The sequence below is a fragment of the Schistocerca nitens genome, chromosome 5 (assembly GCF_023898315.1).
Source record: "Schistocerca nitens isolate TAMUIC-IGC-003100 chromosome 5, iqSchNite1.1, whole genome shotgun sequence".
Classification (NCBI taxonomy): domain Eukaryota; kingdom Metazoa; phylum Arthropoda; class Insecta; order Orthoptera; family Acrididae; genus Schistocerca; species Schistocerca nitens.
Window position 1 is genome coordinate 140591031 of NC_064618.1, and position 24046 is coordinate 140615076.

The 24046-nt window shown below is 42.1% G+C and overlaps 1 long non-coding RNA gene across 1 annotated transcript in view; it reads right to left on the reverse strand.

Annotated features, from left to right (window-relative positions):
• Positions 1-24046, reverse strand: part of LOC126260854 (uncharacterized) — a 201587-nt gene that overhangs the window by 58305 nt on the left and 119236 nt on the right. The window contains exon 2 of the long non-coding RNA XR_007546651.1: positions 23794-23892. This is a non-coding gene — a long non-coding RNA (uncharacterized LOC126260854). The remainder of the gene's footprint in view (positions 1-23793; positions 23893-24046) is intronic.

Below are 24046 nucleotides of genomic sequence, written 5' to 3' on the forward strand. Positions count from 1 at the left end.
TGAATATGGCGCCTTGCTAGGTCTTAGCAAATGACGTAGCTGAAGGCTATGCTAACTGTCGTCTCTGCAAATGAGAGCGTATGTTGTCAGTGAACCATCGCTAGCAAAGTCGGCTGTATAACTGGGGCGAGTGCTAGGGAGTCTCTCTAGACTAGACCTGCCGTGTGGCGGCGCTCGGTCTGCAATCACTGATAGTGGCGACACGCGGGTCCGACGTATACTAACGGACCGCGGCCGATTTAAAGGCTACCACCTAGCAAGTATGGTGTCTGGCGGTGACACCACAGAAACCACAGCCAGACGTCGTGATGTTGGGTGGCCACCCCTCATTACAAATTTGGAACGTCATAGGCTGGGCAGACTGGTAGAACAGGACTGCAGCCAGCTGTGGCGAAACTAACATCCGACTTTAATGTTGGGCAGAGTACAAGTGTGTCTGAACACACAGTACACCGAACACTCCTGACGATGGACCTCCACAACGGACGACTTACGCATTTGCCAATGTTAACACTACGACTTTGGCAACTACTACTGAGAAGGACGCGTGACCATTGGCACTGGACGTTGGCACAGTGGCAGAGCGTTGCATTGTCTGATGAATACCTATATCTTCTTCATCATGCCAATGGGGTGAGGGCGGCGCCAGACCACGTACACCCCTTGTGACCATCATGTTTCTCCCGGCAGTACCATTTTTTTTAACAAGATAATGCGCCATGTTACGAGGCCAGGAGTGTGATGGAGGTACACAGTGGGGAGTTTCAGGTGATGTGCTGGCTCCCCAACTCGCCAAATCTGAACCCCATCAGACGTATCTGGGATGTCAGTGAACGTGGCGTCAGAGGTCATCGCCCTACTCCGCGGAATTTATGGGAGTTAGGTGACGTGTATGCAGATGTGGTGGCAACTCCCTTGAACGACCTGCCAATATGTCATAGCTTTCATGCTACGATGCGTCGCCGCTGTTAACCTGCCAAAGGTGGACACCTGTTCGGTAGGAGGTCACAGTGTTCTAGCTGATCAGTGCATTTCCATGCCCGTTGTTCAAATTACACGTGGAGTTTATGCATCCAAACACGGTGTTTCGGGAAAAATTCTAAACATACTGGGTGACCAAATAAAATTCGCCGAGAAGATATTTAGATGAAGACTGACTCGGGCATTAGCCTTGTCAATGAACATCACAGACGATCGTATTTATCTTGTTGTTTTCCGTCTTTCCTCTAGTTGCTTTAAATTCGTGGAGGTATATACCGTCTATGCAACTAACTGAAGACAGTTTGTTTATTGCCATACGCGTTTCGCTTCATTTACTTGGGAAGCATCATCAGTGGCCTGTAATACGTTTTCTTTTATACATACAATAAATGTATTTTGTTGTAGATATAATACGCTACTATAACTCATTTTGTCGCATCTTTCTCTTGTTTTTTAGGTTCATATCAACTTTGTAGCACAAAGTTCGTAATGTGAACTTATCGTTCGATGTTACTTACGATTTCCAGCGCTGTTAACTCATGTGTGTGTTCCTGGAGACGTATTCGTTAATTTCCAAACACCAGCTGGCTGATTCCTGGCGTTCTTTCACTCCCATTTGTCACATCACGTATGTTCCTTGCACTTTCCATTTTGTGATCAAAATACTTGTGTTTTCGTGTGTGTAGTGTTGCCAACTGTTCAAAAAATTGTTCAAGTGGCTCGGAGCACTATGCGACTTAACTTCTCAGGTCATCAGTCGCCTAGAACTTAGAACTACTCAAACCTAACTAACCTAAGGACATCACACACATCCATGCCCGAGGCAGGATGTAACCTGTTACACAGACTAAATAACTCTCAGCAAAGAAAACTATGAAAAAGAATTACAAACAGTACAACTCACAACCACAAACAATGATTACTTGGGCGGCCAGTGTGGCCATGCGGTTCTAGGCGCTTCAGTCTGGTACCGCGTGCCCGCTCCGGTAGCGGGTTCTAATCCTGCCTCGGGCATGGATGTGTGTGATGTCCTTAGGTTAGTTAGGTTTAATTAGTTCTAAGTTCTAGGGGACTGATGACCACAGATGTTAAATCCCATAGTGCTCAGAGCCGTTTGAACCAATGATTACAACACCAATATAATACAAAAACTCAACCAAAAAATTTACACACAACTAAAGAAAAATCAAAACAAGCAGAGAACACAAACACTGAAGAACCCCACAGACACTACAGCACACACGGAAACACAAAATAATAACAATCATGACATGAAAAACAGGAAAAAATGGTACACTCTTACAAACAGACACAAAGTAACAAATGTACTAAAGAAACAGGGATTACACATAGCTTACAGAACAACAAACACACTCCAATTACATTTACGAATAACAGACAACCCATATAAATATCAAGGAACAGGTATATAGCAGCTAGAGTGAGAAGAATGTAAATCGGTATATCTGAGGATGACAAGCAGGAACTAAATATAAAGAACATATAAGAAGTTGGATATATGAAAATAGCCATCCTACCTTTGCTGAACACCTGATAATATATGGACATGAACCATCCAGCATGGAATGTGACATGACAGTTGTCAGAATGAATAATCACAACATAAAGCTCCTGACATTGCAACAAAACTTTCGAATATGAAGAGACATTGCAATGAAGAAGATAATCAGTGACCAAATCCATATAAACAATAACTCTCTGGTCATGCTAGCCACCTAAACAATAACAAACTGAAATGTAGCTAGCATAAATAATTAATGAATCTCATTTAGACCCCTCCCCCCCACCCACTCACACATATAAACACATATTTATGTATGTTAAAAAAAACACATATACACACAGCAAAATACTCACACACACACACACACACACACATATATATATATATATATATATATATATATATATATATATATATATATATATATATATACGGTGGTACATTGATAGTGACAGGGCCAAATATCTCACGAAATAAGCATCAAACGAAAAAACTACAAAGAACGTGACTCGGCCAACTTGAAGGGGGAAACCACATGGCGCTATGGTTGGCCCACTAGATGGCGCTGCCATAGGTCAAGCGGATATCAACTGTTTTTCTTTTTTAAATAGGAAACCCCATTTCTTATTACATATTCGCGTAGTAAGTAAAGAAATATAAATGTTTTAGTTGGAGCACTTTTTTCGCTTTGTGATAGATGGCACTGTGATAGTCACAAATACACTCATGGAAATTGAAATAAGAACACCGTGAATTCATTGTCCCAGGAAGGGGAAACTTTATTGACACATTCCTGGGGTCAGATACATCACATGATCACACTGACAGAACCACAGGCACATAGACACAGGCAACAGAGCTTGCACAATGTCGGCACTAGTACAGTGTATATCCACATTTCGCAGCAATGCAGGCTGCTATTCTCCCATGGAGACGATCGTAGAGATGCTGGATGTAGTCCTGTGGAACGGCTTGCCATGCCATTTCCACCTGGCGCCTCAGTTGGACCAGCGTTCGTGCTGGACGTGCAGACCGCGTGAGACGACGCTTCATCCAGTCCCAAACATGCTCAATGGGGGACAGATCCGGAGATCTTGCTGGCCAGGGTAGTTGACTTACACCTTCTAGAGCACGTTGGGTGGCACGGGATACATGCGGACGTGCATTGTCCTGTTGGAACAGCAAGTTCCCTTGCCGGTCTAGGAATGGTAGAACGATGGGTTCGATGACGGTTTGGATGTACCGTGCACTATTCAGTGTCCCCTCGACGATCACCAGTGGTGTACGGCCAGTGTAGGAGATCGCTCCCCACACCATGATGCCGGGTGTTGGCCCTGTGTGCCTCAGTCGTATGCAGTCCTGATTGTGGCGCTCACCTGCACGGCGCCAAACACGCATACGACCATCATTGGCACCAAGGCAGAAGCGACTCTCATCGCTGAAGACGACACGTCTCCATTCGTCCCTCCATTCACGCCTGTCGCGACACCACTGGAGGCGGGCTGCACGATGTTGGGGCGTGAGCGGAAGACGGCCTAACGGTGTGCGGGACCGTAGCCCAGCTTCATGGAGACGGTTGCGAATGGTCCTCGCCGATACCTGAGGAGAAACAGTGTCCCTAATTTGCTGGGAAGTGGCGGTGCGGTCCCCTACGGCACTGCGTAGGCTCCTACGGTCTTGGCGTGCATCCGTGCGTCGCTGCGGTCCGGTCCCAGGTCGACGGGCACGTGCACCTTCCGCCGACCACTGGCGACAACATCGATGTACTGTGGAGACCTCACGCCCCACGTGTTGAGCAATTCGGCGGTACGTCCACTCGGCTTCCCGCATGCCCACTATACGCCCTCGCTCAAAGTCCGTCAACTGCACATACGGTTCACGTCCACGCTGTCGCGGCATGCTACCAGTGATAAAGACTGCGATGGAGCTCCGTATGCCACGGCAAACTGGCTGACACTGACGGCGGCGGTGCACAAATGCTGCGCAGCTAGCGCCATTCGACGGCCAACACCGCGGTTCCTGGTGTGTCCGCTGTGCCGTGCGTGTGATCATTGCTTGTACAGCCCTCTCGCAGTGTCCGGAGCAAGTATGGTGGGTCTGACACACCGGTGTCAATGTGTTCTTTTTTCCATTTCCAGGAGTGTATATGGCTCACAATATTAGACGAACAGTTGGTAACAGGTAGGTTTTTTAAAATAAAATACAGAACGTAGGTACGTTTGAACATTTTATTTCGGTTGTTCCAGTGTGATACATGTACCTTAGTGAACTTATCATTTCTGAGAATGCATGCTGTTACAGCGTGATTACCTGTAAATACCACATTAATGGATTAAAAGCTCAACATTATGTTCGTCAACCTCAAAGCATTTGGCAATACGTGTAACGACATTCCTCTCAACAGCGAGTAGTTCGCCTTCCGTAATGTAAGCACATGCATTGACCATGCGCTGACGCATGTTGTCAGGCGTTGTCGGTGGGTCACGATGGCAAATATCCTTCAACTTTCCCCACAGAAAGAAGTCCGGGAACATGAGATCCGGTGAACGTGTGGGCCATGGTATGGTGCTTCGACGACCAATCCACCTGTCATGAAATATGCTATTCAATACCGCTTCAACCGCACGCGAGCGATGTGCCGGACATCCATCATGTTGGAAGTACATCGCCATTCTGTCATGCAGTGAAACATCTGGTAGTAACATAGGTAGAAAATTACGTAGGAAATCAGCATACATTGCACCATTTAGATTGCCATAGATAGAATGGGGGCCAATTATCCTTCCTCCCATAACGCCGCACTATACGTTAACCCGACAAGGTCACTTATGTTCCACTTGTCGCAGCCATCGTGGATTTTCCTTTGCCCAATAGTGCATATTATGCCGGTGTACGTTACCGATGTTGGTGAATGACGTTTCGTCGCTAAATAGAACGCGCGCAAAAAATCATCGTCCCGTAGTTTCTCTTATGCCCAGTGGCAGAATTGTACACAACGTTCAAAGTCGCCGCCATGCTATTCCTGGTGCATAGAAATACGGTACGGGTGCAATAGATGTTGATGTAGCATTCTCAACACCGACATTTCTTAGATTCCCGATTCTGGCGCAGTTTGTCTGCTACTGATGTGCGGATTAGCCGCGACAACAGCTAAAACACCTACTTGGACATCATCATTTGTTGCAGGTCGTGGTTGACGGTTCACATGTAGCTGAACACTTCCTGTTTCCTTAAATACCGTAACTATCCGGCGAACGGTCCGGACACTCGGATGATGTCGCCCTGGATACTGAACTCCATACAAAGCACACGTCCGTTGGGGATTTCGTTCACAATAGCCATACATCAACACGAGATCGACCTTTTCCGCAATTGGTAAACGGTCCATTTTAACACGGGTAATGTATCACAAAGCAAATACCGTCCGCACTGGCGGAATGTTACTTGATACCACGTATTTAGACGTTCGTGACTATAACAGCGCCATCTATCATAAAGCGAAAAAAGTGGTCCAACTAAAACATTCACATTTCTTTACGTACTACACGAATATGTAGTAAAAATGGGGGTTCCTATTTTAAAAAAACAGTTGATATCTGTTTGACCTATGGCAGCACCATCTAGCGTGCCGACCATAGCGCCATCCGGTTTCCCCCTTCAAGCTAGACAAGTTTCGTTCTTTGTAGTTTTTTCGTTTGGTGCTTATTTCGTGAGATATTTGGCCCGGCCAAATATCTCACGAAATAAGCGTCAAACGAAAAAACTACAAAGAACGAAACTTGTCTAGCTTGAAGGGGGAAACCGGATGGCGCTATGGTCGGCACGCTAGATGGTGCTGCCATAGGTCAATATATATAGAATCACCCTCTCATAAAGGATTACAAAGAAAATACACACACAACAAATAAAAATATCAAAGCACAACACAAATAAAAGACAGACAAACACACAACAACGGTTGGCAACACTACACACACGAAAACACACATATGTTGATCGCAGAGTGGTAAGTAGAAAGTGCTAGGGACATATGCGAGGTGACGAATGGGGGTGAAAGGACGCCAGAAATCAGCCAGCTGGAGTGTGGAAATTAAAGAATACATTTCCAGGTGCACACACATGAGTTAACAGTGCTGGAAATCGTAAGTAATATTGAACGATAAGTTCACATTACGTATTTTGTGCTACGAAAGTCGATTGTAACATAAAAAAACACGAGAAAGACACGACGAAATGAAATACAGCAGCATATTATACCTACAACACAATAAGTTTATTGTGTGTATAAAAGGAAACATGTAGATTAGATTAGATTAGATTAATACTTGTTCCATAGATCATGAATACGACACTTCGTAATGATGTGGAACGTGTCGGTTAATAAAAGACATCTGTAAATGATATTACATTACACAAAATATTGCATGACACTAACGTTTAAGTTGGGGTTTTTATTTTTTTGCCCCCCTTAATTTATATCTAAAAATTCAGCCAATGAGTAGAAGGAGTTGTCATCTAGAAATTCTTTTAACTTATTTTTAAATGTTAGTTGGCTATCTGTCAGGCTTTTGATGCTGTTTGGTAGATGACCAAAGACTTTTGTGGCAGCATAATTTACCCCTTTCTGTGCCAAAGTCAGATTTAACCCTGCATAGTGAAGATCATCCTTTCTCCTGGTGTTATAGCTATGCACACTGCTATTACTTTTGAACTGGGCTGGATTATTAACAACAAATTTCATAAGTGAATATATATACTGTGAGGTTACTGTGAGGATCCCTAGATCCTTAAATAGATCTCTGCAGGATGACTGTGGGTGGGCGCCAGCAATTATTCTGATTACACGTTTTTGAGCAATGAATACTTTTCTACTCAACGATGAATTACCCCAGAATACGATGCCATACGAAAGCAGTGAATGAAAGTAGGCATAGTAAGCTAATTTACTGAGATTCTTATCACCAACATTTGCAATAACCCTAATAGCATACGTAGCTGAACTCAGACGTTTCAGCAGACCCTCGATGTGTTGCTTCCAGTTTAACCTCTCATCAATGGACACACCTAAAAATTTTGAAAATTCTACCTTAGCTACAGACTTCTGTTCAAAGTCTATATTTACTACTGGAGTTGTGCCATTTACTGTACGGAACTGTATATACTGTGTTTTATCAAAATTTAAAGATAGTCCGTTTGCTGAGAACCACTGAATAATTTTGTGAAAAACATCATTTACAATTACATCACTTAGTTCTTGGTTTTTGGATGTTATTACTATACTTGTATCATCAGCAAAAAGAACCAACTTTGCATCTTCATCAATGTGGAATGGCAAGTCATTAATGTATATCAAGAACAGTAAAGGACCTAAGACCGAACCCTGTGGGACCCCGTACTTGATAGCCCCCCAGTTTGAGGAATCAGCTGTTGTTTTAACATTACATGAACCACTTATTTCAACTTTCTGCATTCTTCCAGTTAAGTATGAATTAAACCATTTGTGCACTGCCCCCCTCAAACCATAATGATTTAGCTTATCTAAAAGAATTCCATGATTTACACAATGAAAGGCCTTTGAGAGATCACAAAAAATACCAATGGGTGATGTCCGGTTATTCGGAGCATTCAATACTTGATTAGTGAAAGCGTATATAGCATTTTCTGTTGAAAAGCCTTTCTGAAAACCGAACTGACATTTTGTTAGTACTTTATTTTTACAAATATGGGAGGCTACTCTTGAATACATTACTTTCTCAAAATTTTTTGATAGAGCTGTCAGAAGAGAGATTGGGCGGTAGTTGTTCACATCCGACGTATCCCCCTTTTTATGCAGTGGTTTTACAATGGCATATTTCAGTCTATCTGGGAAAACACCCTGCTCCAAAGAGCTATTACATATGTGGCTGAGAATCCTACTTATCTGTGGGGAACAAGCTTTAAGTACCTTGCTGGAAATGCCATCAATTCCGTAAGAGCTTTTACTTTTCAGCGAGTTTATTATTTTACTGATTTCAGAGGGAGAGGTTGGTGGAATTACAGTTGTTTCAAACTGCACAGGAATGGCCTCTTCTATTAGTAGCCTTGCCTCTTCTAGTGAAGATCTAGATCCTATTTTCTCCACAACATTTAAAAAATGGTTATTGAAAATATTTTCAGTTTCTGATTGTTTGTTAGTACACTTGTCATTCAGTTTTATGGCACTGAAGTCTTCCTGTGCTCTTGGTTGCCCTGTTTCCCTTTCAATAATATTCCAAATTGCTTTAATTTTATTATCAGAGTTACTGATCTCAGACATGATACACATGCTTCTGGACTTTCTTACAACTTTTCTTGGTACCGCACAATAGTTTTTATAATATTGAACAATTTCGGGGTCAGTACTCCCTATTGCTGTTAGATACAGTTCTCTTTTACGGTTGCAAGATATTCTTATTCCTTTAGTTAGCCATGGTTTTTTATATGTTTTATTGGAATTATGTTTAACTATTTTCTTGGGAAAACAATTTGCAAATACCCTTAAAAATGTATCGTGAAATAAGTTATATTTCAAGTTTGCATCAGGTTCCTTATACACTTCATCCCAGTCTAGTTGCTGTAGGCTTTCCCTAAAGTTTGCAATATTTATATTGTTAATTGACAGCACTGCTTTGAAAGTCTGATTTGATATACTGCATGGAGCTATGTCATGTACTGTAACTAGCTGTGCACCATGATCTGAAAGACCATTCTCAACAGGATAAGCATTTATGTCCTTAAACTTATCTTGGTCTATAAAAAATTATCTATTAATGTACTGCAGTTCTTTGTTATCCGAGTAGGAAAATCAATGGCGGAGCTCAAATTGAAAGAACTGAGTAATACTACAAGGTCATTCTTCCTATTACACTCTTTCACGGAGTCAACATTGAAATCCCCACAAATGATAATTTGCTTCCCCCTGTCTGACAGATAGCACAACAAAGCATCCAAGTTTTCTAGAAATAGCTGGAAGTGCCCTGAGGGGGACCTATACACTGTTACAATTATGAAAGTGCCATCATTTAGTTTAATTTCAGTGGCACATGCTTCCGTATGTTGCTCTACACAAAATTTTTTAGTTTCTAAATTTTTTACACTGTGGAAGCTTTTGACATATATGGCAACTCCTCCTCTCATCATATTATCTCTACTTACATGTGCAGCTAATTTGTACCCATTGATATTAACCTTTTGCATATCAGTGACAATGTGATGCTCAGACAGGCATAGTACATCTCTTACATTCTCAGCTTCTGTATCTTCTAAACAAAGCAGAAGCTCATCAATTTTATTCTTGAATCCCCCAATATTTTGATGAAATATACTAACCTTATTTTTCACTTTACTTTTGTAAGTATCTTGAATTTTTTTAACATCTTTTGTACTTGCCTGGCTGAGTTTCCCACTGGACACTGATCTTACACTAAAAAAGAGTTTCCACCATGAGATGTAGTTCCTCCCCCCTTTAAGTTTCCTGCTATCAGCCCAGCCAGTTTACCCTTCCCTTTCTTGTTGAGGTATAGGCCATGTCTAGTATAGTCCCACCTACAGAGTGAATCAATAGGAACCACACCAATGTGTGACCCCGCACCAGATCCAAGTAGCCGTTCCAACTCCAAATTAACTCTCTTGACAGAACAGCTCAAATGAGGTCGGTCGTGGCGCTCCAGAACCGACACAAACCCAACACTGGTATGACTCGATGTTGATGCAATCTTTGCCAGGTCACACTCTATGCTGTACCCCGGATCTCTGTCAATACTGTTGCCCGGCCCACCCACAATAACCACGGTATCTTCCTTAGTAAAGCCTCTACATAGTGAACCTAAATCCTCTGTAACCTGCCCCAGTCCAGCACTAGGTTTGAAAAAAAACTTGTGACCTGGTATTCTGACCCTAATTCATCCTGCAGAAGTTGGCCCACACCCCTAGCATGGGAACTACCTAGCAACAAGACTTTCTTTCTCTTTGCAGACTTCCCTACATTCTTATTCAATTTGCTGCTGAAAGCTTGTTGAGCCCTGTCTACATCTACTTCTGTGAGAGGCTCATCAGTTTCTGACTGAGGCAACAGGTTAAACCTATTTTGTACATTAATAACAAAGCTGTCAGAAGAATTTCTTGGCCTGTTCCTTATGCCTGTTGCCACCCCAGTTTACCCTTCTCCCCGTTAACCTGCCCAGTTCTCGCCTAGCCTCATCTAACTCAGCCTGAAGGGCAGCAATTTTCCCCTCCTGTTCCACAATCTTTCTATCTCTACTGCATAGCCTACAGAACCACTGATGAGTCTCGCTCATTTTCCCAATTCCCACGCCACTACAATCGCCCCAATGAAATAAGTTACTACATAAATCACACCAGACCCCGGAGCTAACAATTCTACGGCACGTCAGGCACTTTACACTCATGGTACAAATCGATTTTAGTGACAGAAAGACAATTAAGTTACCGGAAAACAATGAAAATACGTGTACGAAAAATTAGGCCTACTCGCGACTATGTACACAGTGGTTCAGAAGTTTTTTTACTGGAAATTACTTGAGAGATGACTATACTCTGCAGATATAAAGGGGCAGCAAACGTATTTAGCACACTAAACGATCAGTAAATGCATTTAAAATTGCGGTATGAAGTTTAATCTGAAAGCTCAAAAGTTCGGCCTGGCCGCGATATGTAAACAAAACGTACTTTACGTGATTACTGTGAAAATACGCGAGTAAGACAAAAACCTTTAATGGTGCGCTTGAAGAGCACTATAATTAACGTAATTAATTAGTTTGAAGTGTTAAAAACAGTTTATCACTACTTAAATTACTTATCTTGTACGAGAGCTGTGACACAGACGTCCGTATAGCAGGCGCAGGGCTACCAACCCATGTATTAAGGCCACTGATGATGCTTCCCAAATAAATGAATCGAAACGCGTATGGCAATATAAAAAACAGCCTTAAATTAGTTGCATAGACACTACACACCGCCACGCATTACAGACGATGCTGGAAATGGCCGCCGTTGGTGTCGATGCAGCGCTGGTGAGAGACCGCAGTGTTCTGCTGTAGCTCTTCCACTGTGCGAGGATTACTTCAGTACACGTGACGCTTCAATGTGCCACACGAATAAAAAAAATAGGGACAGAGCCCAGGCGATCGACGTAGACAGGAGATTGTTCTGCCGCTATTGATTTTTGTGTGCTTATCGAACACCTCATGAAATCGTGACAAAGTCATCAAGGCGGTGTATTGCATTGGTCCACCTTGGTGAAAATATCTCTACAGTCGCTCTGTGAGTTGATCCACATATGGTTTAAAGAGTTTCTGGACATGTTAACGTCAATAATTTTATGAAATACACTTGTTACGATGTGGACGCCAGACGTAGCGCACCAAACAACAAACTTTTAACTATACGAATACAACACCTCTTCAGAGTACTGACGGGGATTGTCCTATGCATAATGACGCATTTTCTGTGAATTCCTGTACCCAGACTGGCTGAACCCGACCTCATTTGATGAAAAGAAAAATCATGGATCCAAAATTCCTGGTTCCACTTTACTCAGAAACCACCGGCAGAACTTATCAAGTGGAAGTCCAGTTGATCAATTTAACTCACCAACAACTGAAAATTTGAAAAGTTTTAGCTTCAGGTCATTTTTGATAATGTTCCGACGAGACGAACTGTTAATTCCCTTAGGACAAACGAACGGCGTTGAGATTTCCTAGGACTTTGTTCTACATTTTTCTTCTTCCGAGCAGTGTTTCCAAGTGATCGAACTCTTTTCCGATAGTTGTCGTTTTTATTCGCCACAGTCCCCATTTTGAATCATGATGATGATGAGATCCCATACTCCGAGGAGCGTAGGGGACGATACGGGAGACCCGCACCGCCGTACTAGGCAAGGTCCTAGTGGAGGTGGTTTGCCATTGCCTTCCTCCGACCGTAATGGGGCTGAATGATGATAAAGACGACACAACAACACCCAGTCATCTCGAGGCAGGAGAAATCCCTGACCCCGCCGGGAATCGAACCCGGGACCCAGTGCTCGGGAAGCGAGAACGCTACCGCAAGACCAGTCATATTCTCCACTAATTGTAGACTACGCTGGAGGTTTTGCCAAGAAACTTCGAGTCTTAAATTCTCGAGTAAATAGTTCTACACATTTTCCACAAAGTGTGATTCACATAAAACTCGGAAATAAATACGCTCTGTTTTTCGTGAGAAACATTTTGTGTTGCATTGAACTGGTCACTAGTCACGCCTACTCCTCATACGAGGTGTGGCTAGAAAAAAACCGGACTAGTACTGGTGAAACAATAAATCGAATGCAATAAGGCTGAAAGTCGCGTGGCCTGTCACGTGACTCTCGCTCCGCCTACTGCTCGAGTTTCATCTGCCTCCTGCACTCAGTCTGCCCGTGGCGTCTGTTTTAAGTAGTTGACGTTTTGTCTGTGCGTCGGAAAATGTTGAGTGTACAGAAAGAACAGCGTGTTAACATCAAATTTTGTTTCAAACTAGGAAAATCTGCAAGTGAAACGTTTGTAATGTTACAACAAGTGTACGGCGATGATTGTTTATCGCGAACACAAGTGTTTGAGTGGTTTAAACGATTTAAAGATGGCCGCGAAGACACCAGTGATGACACTCGCACTGGCAGACCATTGTCAGCAAAAACTGATGCAAACATTGAAAAAATCGGTAAACTTGTTCGACACTTTCCTTGTCAACTCCTGTTAACTCAGACACTGCTCTGATTGTTAAACGGCGATCTTGTCGAACAAGTTTACCGATTTTTTCAATGTTTGCATCAGTTTTTGCTGACAATGGTCTGCCAGTGCGAGTGTCATCACTGGTGTCTTCGCGGCCATCTTTAAATCGTTTAAACCACTCAAACACTTGTGTTCGCGATAAACAATCATCGCCGTACACTTGTTGTAACATTACAAACGTTTCACTTGCAGATTTTCCTAGTTTGAAACAAAATTTGATGTTAACACGCTGTTCTTTCTGTACACTCAACATTTTCCGACGCACAGACAAAACGTCAACTACTTAAAACAGACGCCAGGGGCATACTGAGTGCAGGAGGCAGATGAAACTCGAGCAGTAGGCGGAGCGAGAGTCACGTGACAGGCCACGCGACTTTCAGCCTTATTGCATTCGTTTTATTGTTTCACCAGTACTAGTCAGGTTTTTTTTCTAGCCACACCTCGTATTCTTAAGGAGAAGTACGTGGGACAGAGCATGCATGAGATGCTCATGTGCAGCATGAGACACTAAGAGATTGGTGACTCGAAATCAAAGTTTCCAGCATTTTCTGTGATGTGCACTGTTCACGTTCGTTAACAAAGTTCAGTTCCGCGTCAGGCTTATTAATACGAGGGGTGTTCAATAAATAACGCAATGCACTTTTCTTCTCAGCCAATTCTGGGTGAAAAAAAGACAGAATTTGTTGTGCGACATCGCGGAATATCCCCGCTTCAGCCGCTATAGTTTCACGAAGTTCCGATAGGTTGCGGCGCTATTAGTAGCGTTCAAAGTGGCGTCTGTAACTGAGGTGCGTTCCAAGCAGAGAGGTGTCATTGAGTTTCTTTTGGCGGAAAACCAGACCGTCGCAGATATTCACAGGCGCTGTAGAATGTCTATGGAGACCTGATAGTGAAGAAAAGCGCAATGAGTCGCTGGGCGAGGCGTCTTACATCATCGCTACAAGCTCGTGATAACCCTTTGTGACTCCCGCGTGCTGGCCGACCGCATACAGCCGTAACTCCAGTAACGATGGGAGTTGCAGAACACTGTCATTCAAGGTAATCGATGGACTACAAACATCTCGCTGCTTAATTGGACGTCTTTGTTCGCAATGCTGACATACTCGTCCGCCAGTTGGAGCACTAAAAGTGTGCGCTTCATGGGTTTCTCGCCGCCCAACAGAAGATCATAAAGAGCAATGAACTACCGTCTGTGTGGAATTTATTGTGTGTCGCGAGGCTGATCGTGACAGTGTTTCGGTTGAACACCGCCACAGAAAATGTACCCCGGATCCATCACTTCGAATCGGAGACAAAACGGCAATCAGTAGAGTGGTGCCACGCCACCTCTACTTCGAAGGAAAAGTTCAGAAACGCACCCTCACCCGGTAAACTCATGGCGACGGTCTTCTGTAACTTTGAAGAGGTTATTATGTTTGATGTCCTCGCTCATGGCGCACCGATCAAATCAGATGTGTGCTGGACTACCCGTTGGAAATTGAAAGAACGACATCGGCGTGTTCGTAGCCGCAAAAATGCGAACGAATTTCTCCTTCTCCAAGACAACGGAATGCCTCACGCAAGTCTGCGGACACGAGAGGAGCTCAAAAAGCTTTATTGGACTTTTCTTCCTCATCCACTCTCAGCCGGGATCTCGCACTTTTCGGCTTTCAACTGTTGGGCCCAATGAAGGATAGACTCCGCGGGATGCAGTACGTGGATGATCGGGAGGTTATTGGTGCAGCGCGATGTTGGCTCGGATGTCGACCAGCAGGGTGGTAACATGCGGGCAAATAGGCCCTCTAAGTAAGGTGGCGTGGCCTTCGCACTGAACTGAGATTGTATTGAAAACTAGTGCTTTCTTGCTAAAGCAGTGGAGAATAGTATGGTGTATTGGAATACTGAATAAAACCAATCTGTTTTCAGAAAAAAATAGTACAATTTTGAACATGGCCGATAATGCAGCAACAGTAGACGAAATTTATAATATTACTTGAAAATACAGCTCTTCGGTTGCACAGGTAACAAATTTTCAACTTTACCTAGGTTTCAACTGCTCTAAGGCAGCCTTCATCAGAAGTAAAAAAAATTTACATTACATAGAGTAAATAGTTATGAAATGGTTTAGAGCAACAGTGATCACGTTAAAGATGAAAATATATATCAGTCTGATGCTGCTTACAGCGCCGGACGCACACACGACCCTTAGCGGCGCGTCTTAATCAAGTTGTGCATTCCTAGGAAAATTTTATAATGTACAAATATATTTTTATCTTTAACGTGAGCACTGTTGCTCTAAACCATTTCATAACTATTTACTCTATGTAATGTAAAAAAATTTTTGCTTCTGATGAAGGCTGCCTTAGAGCAGTTGAAACCTAGGTAAAGTTGAAAATTTTTTACCTGTGCAACCGAAGAGCTGTATTTTCAAGTAATACTAGAAATATAGTGTTGCTCTACTTATTGAACGACCCTCGTATCTTCCGGTCCAGCTTAATTTTCTCCTCTCTGCATCAGAAGGTGGTCGTATACACCAACTCTAATAAAACATTCAGTATAACATGAGTGTAATATTTATTGGTCACGAAGATACTACTCTTCGAATGTAACTGAAGGCGTTAAGCGACGGCAAATGACTAAGTTTACTTTTTTTTGTGGTCTTCGCCCTTTAACATTCCCAACAGGCAAAAATGTAGATGGGTAAGCTTCAGGGACCTACGTGGCCAAGAAACGTTATTATTTCTGCATCCGTCTACCGCTGTGTACTAGGTTTAGATGAAAACTCACCCAGTGACTAGAATGTACGAGGGTTGCCTGAAAAGTATTGCCTCCACCTTCGCAACTCTTCAACAGTTTGCAGCATTGGTATGCGGCAGGTACTGGCTTGTTCCGTAGCCTCCTCTTTGCAGCTCCAGTTGGCCGGGCCGGCCGCTGTGGCCGAGCGGTTCTGGGCGCTTCAGTCCGGAACCGCGCTGCTGCTACGGTCGTAGGTTCGAATCCTGCCTCGGCCATGTCATGGATGTGTGTGATGCCCTTAGGTTAGTTAGGTTTAAATAGTTCTAAGTCCAGGGAACTGATGACCTCACGTGTTACGTCCCATAGCGCTTGGAGCCATCTGAATTTTTTCAGTTGGCGGGAAGCCTTAACATTGAACGGTTGTGTTGTTACTGTGTAAAGTATGGAACCCTGCGCAGACACTCGGTCAATGCGATTTAAGTAACGTGCTGTCATTGAATTCTTGACAGGAGAAGGTGTCACCCAAAAGGTGATTCTTGAGAGAATGAAAGCAGTTTTTGGTGATTTTGTTGATGTGAGCACTGTGCGTCGTTAGGTCCGAAAGGAAAAGGGAAATGTTTTCCTGAGGCATGACAATGACAAACCACGCACTTCACTTGCCACCACAGCAGAACTTCAGAGACTGAATCTCACCCACGTATGGCATCCTCCATAAAGTCGAGACTTAGCACCGTTTGACTACCATCTGTTACCGATAATCATCATTATGCTTCTGATGAAGAATTTGGGAGACGTGTGAGACTGTGGTTGCGGAAACAGAGTGTCAACTTCTTCCGTGACGGTTTCAGAAAACTTGTTCATCGTTACCAGAAATTTATTCAACTGGCTGGCGATTACGTGGAAAAGTGAATAGTGGTAACTAAAGATCACATTCTAAGGATTATTTCTGCGTTTGATTTATCAAAAGATTCCCATCCAAAGCCAATTAACGATGGTGGAGACATTACTTTTTATTTGACCATCGTACCGGGCACTGTTATTCTGGAAGAACAACATTCCCGTTCGGGTACCCAACGTAACATCTTTCAATAATGCTGGTAGCTCGTTGTCCGAAAAGTCTAAACAACGAGGAGGTGGAAGACGATGCGGTGACGCAAAAGACTCAATCAACTGGCTGTCACACCACTCCACGTTTTTACAGACAAGCTTTCTTAACCAATCTCATACAAGAATTATTTTGTTTCCGAGATCTTCCCATTTTTACACATATTCAGCATAGTGATTAAAGTATCATATGTTTTAACATTTCCTGCCAATGTTAAATGAAAGGATCAAATAATGAGGAATTACGATAAGCGAGTTTTAGAATAAAACGAATTGATGTAGGTTCTGAAGAATGGTTTATTTTTATAATAAGCAATAAAATACACATTCATATGTCTTAAAATGTATACTTACGAACTTTACCAACGTTTTACAAATTGTTTCTTTAGTACGCCTTTTACTGTACATAATAAAGCTTTTGACACGCAGGGTGCAGAGCAGTATTATACGTTTCACATCTTAACAATGTTATGCATTCACAACGCTTTCATCTTTAATTTGGCTGCTCAGTTCTGACCATCCAATGACCCTTGCCATCGTATCTTATGGCACTGAGAACATTAGCATTCTACTGCCGCCAGTGTACTTTTCGCGTAGATAAGATAAGGGAAATTATGGTTCGTACGGAGGCATAGTGACACTCGTTTTTCCGTCGATCTATTTGCGAATAGAACAGGAGAGGAAATGACTAGTTGTGGTTAGGGATACCTTCCTCCACCCGCCGTGCTATGGCTCGCGGAGTAGATGCGGTGACGTACGACTCATCTAGTGCAAGCTCTTTGCTCTCCATATTTTGGGAGGAGTTAGTATGGACGAAAAGAAGAAAAAGATATCCAGTAAAAATGGGCTCAGAAATGCATAGGTTAAGAGCTACAACCACTTGCTCGTCTCTTCTATAGTGAAACACGGCCCTTCTATTGAAAAAGTGCTGATAGGTCTTAAGGCACGCATTTTAGAGCCTATGTTTGCTAGAATTTTTTTTCTTGTTTTGGTGTAAGGAACCTGTCTTCAAAATCTGTGTAGGGAATTTGGTTGTATATCGTATACTGCGCAGTACATTGAAGCAGCGTCAGTATTTTAAAGCTCTGCTGTCTCCTTCAATATACTGCGAAAACCAATCAATACCATTTTGAGACAGTCATTATTACTACATATTGCTCAGTATTGCGCAATAAAAATGAAGCGTGTGAGAGTCCCTTCCGTGTCGGAAAAAGCGCGAGTGAAATTGTTTGTGAACTGTGATATGCTCATATAACGTGAAATACTTGTCACTGGGGAAACTTCATCGTAAATATATTCGGTATTATATAGAATTGGGTGTTACTCTGACTCTCCTTCATCGCTGCAGAACCATTGTAAAAGGGAGTATCAAAAATGTAAGGCAGTTTCCTTATTTAAATGAACCGACAGTAGTCATACATCTTGCTTTATTCAATCACGACGTCTTGGAAACAGATAGATGTAGTTGAACAGATAGAATCAGTCTTCTTACATTTCAGAAAGTTGGACATTGTAACACATTGACGACATTGAAACAAGATACAATCATGACAGATATGTGACTGGTTAGATCAATATCTCACTAACACAATCCAGAACGTTATACAGACGGAGAATATTATTCAGAAATGAAAGAATCCTCGAATTTGCCCCGAATAAAACTAACAGCGCCTCTTATGCTTCAGTATACATGAAAGATTTATCAGACAGGATCAGCAGCACAGTTAGATTGTTCGCTGGTGATGATGACGTTGTTTACGCGAATGTATCGTTGTTGGACGAAAGGAAGGACGTGTTGGAAGACTTGGGCGAAATTTCCATTTGATACAATGAATGGTAGCTCTATTTAAATGTCTATCAATGTAAGATTAAGCTGTAAAAAAAAGAAAGAACCCAATGTATATTCTTAAACCACTATGCCAGAACCCAATATCACTTAGGCGTTGCCTATCTAACGGCTTCCAGGGGAAGGAAAAATCTGATTTTCAGTATTTTGCGTAATTATTGAACGACTTATAAATTCAAAATGCTGTCATAATCCGCTCACTAAGACGTATTATAATTGTAAGTTTCCACAGCAAGACAAGTATCACAGTCAGAAACTGCTTGTTTCTCGTGAAGCACCGTAACTAATGACGTGCAAATACACGGACTACGTTCATCCAGTATTTTGGAATAAGAGCGCTTAGCGACTTCCAACAAACTTCACGCATAATTCCAAACTTGAACGAAACCTTTTCGCACTGATATTCCCAACAAATTGGCTAAAGGAAAAGGTTTATCGCGTACTACATTTACGCTGTTCATTTAGTCACAGTTCAGTATTAGGTATAATGTTTTAATTTATTGTTTCTTTACTACTAACTCTATTAGCAACGCACTTTGGGGGCAGTTTCTACGTATATTTCTCAATATACGTGCAAAATTATGTCATTGTACGAATCATTGTTCAGGAGATATTACATCATAAACACTGAGACATATGAAAAACTTGCTTTTCCTTAAAATGGAGCGCAAATTACCCAGACTACATTCATCCACTGTTCCGTAATGAGAGTACTTTGCAACTTCCAACAGACTTAATGCATAATTTGAAACATGTAAAACTGTTCTCTCTTACGTGCTTAAAGTCAAATATTTAACACATTGCGTCATTTTTAATCGGACGTTTGAAACCGTTTTATACATGGGAGTGCGATTCTTTAAGAACAGATGTAGGAAAGAATGTGAAAAATAGAATTTGTTTATTGTTTAATTTATTTGATTTATTCTTTAAGAAGAACATCACAAAGTTTCATAATCGAATTCTGGCTGGAAATATGTTTTTAAAAAGTTTCTTTGGCCGTCTGCGCTTGCCACGCCCTCTCTTTCTGTTCTGTGATCCACACCTTTTCTACACTTGAATTTTTGTGTGTGTTAATTTTTTGTTCACGCAATCTAAAAGAACTGCATATGAGTCTAGAAGGCTTTGAGGACGATTATATTTGCTTGTTCCTTTGTTTACATTTTTTTTTTTACACACAGGAGATTAGAAGACGGAAAGCCACTGGGAGGTGTTAACAGAGTGACAGACAAGAAAATTCACACTTTACAAATATATTATGGAAAAGTTATCACGGATAACCTATATAGCGTGAAAATAATGCAGTAAGCCCTGTGGGAAATATTCTTTCACAAACGTTCCACAGATGATAATCCTCAACATCTCCTTTGTGACATATCATGGAGCAAATATCTTTAGGCAGAAGCCAGTGAAAAACCCTACACCAACAAACATGGTTTGCCATTTGTTGTTTTAGATGTTATGAAACCAGCTTTCTGGTACCTAGATATTCCTGAACTGCTGAAAAAAAGTGTACATGGGAAAACACAAAATACAATCATACAAATATCACCTTATATGGACGCATTGTCCTAAAACAGTATGTCCTCAATTGAATTGATGAGAACATAGCTGCATGTGACGTCTGTATAGTGCTGAATAATGGAAACGTAGGTGGGATTAAGTGCGTGCAGAGACTAGGCCTCCATCCAGGTGCATTCACACTGAAGATACTCTGCAGCATCGATGAAGCGAGACTGGACAAAGCTCAGGCAGCAGAAGAAAAAACGCAAACGTTGGCTAGGCAAAAGGAGGCAGGGGAAGAGGGTACTCCAGAAAGACGAGGAAGTGAATAAAGATTATGGATATGGACAGCATTAATCACTAGAGGTATAGCGAAATTGTCGAAAATTGAAATAAAAACAGTCAATACGAATTGACATAAAGAGACTTTTTTGAGCTATAATGTACCTTTTCTCAGGAACTATAAAAGCTAACATCCTAAAATTTGGCATACTTCTTAAGTATTAGTTACTAAATAATCCTATGCAGCACTTCTCCGTTACCTTTTCTCTGATAAATGTTCTCCTTTAAAATTTGAGAAATGTAGGGCAGGCCCAGGCAGCACAAAACTGAAAAATTAATTTCAAAGCAACTGTGACCTTAAACAAAAATGTGTCGCACACGTTAATTCAGATGCAAACTGTGAAATTCCAGTTTTATTGCTTGATTAGTTTATGAGAGAAGGTACAGCATAGAAACAATGGTAATTAAAAATTCAAATCATTATAACATTTATGTCGATGTGCGTTTTCAAACAAAAATAGGCACAGAATATCAAGCATTATGACTGTACATAACAGTCTCAAATTTACTGTTTTAGCCGTAATATTTTTGGAGATACGTATGTACAAGAATGCTCTTTGCCCTACGTCTGCCCTTAACGAATCTGGGTTTTGTGATTCTATTCGATTACAGTGTTGGTAGTAAACATCTGGAGAACATCACATTGTATAAATATTCAGGGGTAATAAGTACTACGGAGTTACATGAAATGAAAGGCTCACATAAAATCGGTATTAGAGAATAGGAGTAGAGGGCTTTTATTTGTTAGAAGTGTTACGGAAAGGTGTAATACATCCATAAAATAAATCACAGACAAGACGCCAGGACGACCAGTTCTGTTGCTTCAGCATCATCAAGGGTGTATGACAACGGACATCGAACAATTCAGAGGTTCACTGTTCGGATCGTTAGCAGGATTGTATTGCCAATATTACATGTAAAAGTGGAAAAGCTCGGAGAACTTAAGTGGGGAAGACGATGTTCTGACAAAATCGTGTTAGGTAAATTTGAAGAACCCATATTCGAAGCAATTATCATGCATATCAGGTATGGACTACGAGAACAGGATAAAAGGGATTAGCGCGCTTACAGAGGCATGCAGTCATTTTTTCTGTTACTCAATACGCCAGTGGAATAGGACCGAAAATTGCGGACCATACAGGGTGAAGAAAAATTTGTGCACTTGGACTTCGCAGCGCGATTCCTCATATACTAGCAAATACAAAAATTTCTCTCACAAAATTTCGTCCTGTACGTATTTCGGGCAGAAAAAGGACGTTAAAGGCTGGCAATCTGGGAACTTCGTTATCACGTACGCGTACCGTAACTACCTCTGCCGGATACAGCGGAAGTAGAGTGCAGTTGGTGCAGTGGATAGCATTTTGGGTTACCATGCAGGAGATAAAGAGTTCAGTTCTGGGTCGAGGCTTATTTTCTTTTATTTGCTAAAAGTAGTCTGCATGGTACGGTATATGGCATGTTGATCGTCATACAGCGAGTACAGAGGGTCTTCTATAAAACATTTACAGTTACGTACCACGAACACGGAAGTGGAACTATCTAGAATCGTTTTCATCGGTCAGCATTTAATGAAACCTTCTGTAAGCCGTGGATGCGACTTGTTTGGCACCACTGCATCGACTAGATTCGAAGCCTGTTTTGTGTGTACCGAGCGATTAATAACAACTATTATTCTTTGCCACGTTCAGATCCATTACGTTTCGTTAGAGCCTTACGTCAACAGTACGACTAGCAACCCGCTTTCCAAATAATTTTGATGAGACCATTGGGGGATGGTAGACAGAAAAACAGGTTTGGAATCTAGTACGAGGGCTGTTCGGAGAGTAAGGTCCGATCGATCGCGAAATGAAAACCTCTCTAAATAAGTCGCCTCTCCGACCTAGACATTTGTCGCGGCGTTGTACAAATTTTCCAGTACCCTCGTCAGAGCATCCGCCTGCGCTTTCCACCAATTCTCAACGCTGGTCTGCCTTTCGTTGTTTGTGCCAAAATGTTGTCTTCGTAGCCGGCGGTTCATGTGAGCAGAGATGAACAACGGAGGGAGCCAATTAAGGGCTGTATTGTGGGTGATCATACAATTCCCATCGAAAAAGCTGCAGGAGCGTCTTCAGTGCCTCTGCAGAATGCGGCTGAAAATTGACTTGAAGAAAGAAAAGCATGACATTTATGTAATGTGGCTGCATAGCTTTAGGCGAAATCTCTCAGCAGATCCACGTTCTTGGCGATAGACACTGTTGTTTTAGGCATTTCCAGGTGATCACTTTGCGCTCTGAGCGACGTGAAGCCATCGACAGGCATACTAAAGACACTGCCCAATACATCTGTGTAAGTTCCATCGGATTTTCACAGTGATTTCCATTTCGTGTCTAACTGGACCTCACTTTCCGAATACGCTCATAGATGCACTGGCACGAAACAATTCCCGTCAACGCCGTGCAAAAGGTTTATTTAAAAGCAGACTAATGAAAATAATTGCTCTTCCAGTTCTGTTTTTGTATTATGTAACTGCAAATGTTTTGTAGGAGACCCACTGTAATCGCTGTATTTGCTACTTTTAGCAAACAAAATCTAACTCTCGACCATCTGCATGCTAACCCAAAACGCTCTCCCTTGCACCAACTGCACACCACTACCACATCTGCCGACAGGGATAGCTATGTTGCAGGTTACCAAACTTTAACTCCCATTTACTGCGCGAAATATGGGCAGGACGAAATTTTGTGAGAGAAATTTTTATATTTCCAGTACGTGTGGAATCACGATGCGAAGTCAGACTTCGCGAATTTTTCTGCACCCAGTATATCTAGATGTCGAATTTCTGACTGTGTTAGTTAGCCTTACCCTTAAAAAGACGTACACCACATCTTTTTTCTCATATGAGATGGGGGAGGGTATGGTGGAACATAATACAACAGTCCCCTGGGTTGTAAAGGAACTGAATGTGCCCGTACAACAAATATTGGTCCTGTATTTATGCAAGACGAAAGGCGACCTACCCTTCTTGAAGAACCTGCCGAGGAAGCCCTTCCGCTGTCGGGTAGATGTGGAGGACGGCGTCATTTCTCTGGAAGCCCGGCGACGGCTCGTCGAGGGCTCTGCAAAACAAGATTTCAGGTTTTATGGATAACTGACATTTTCATTGGAAAGACAAATTCATATAAACCCAGTTAAATATTTTTTTTAAGTTAAACATATAAGTTCAGAGCTTGTGAGAAATGCGTTCTCTCTTGACTTTTCTGTTCGTACTTA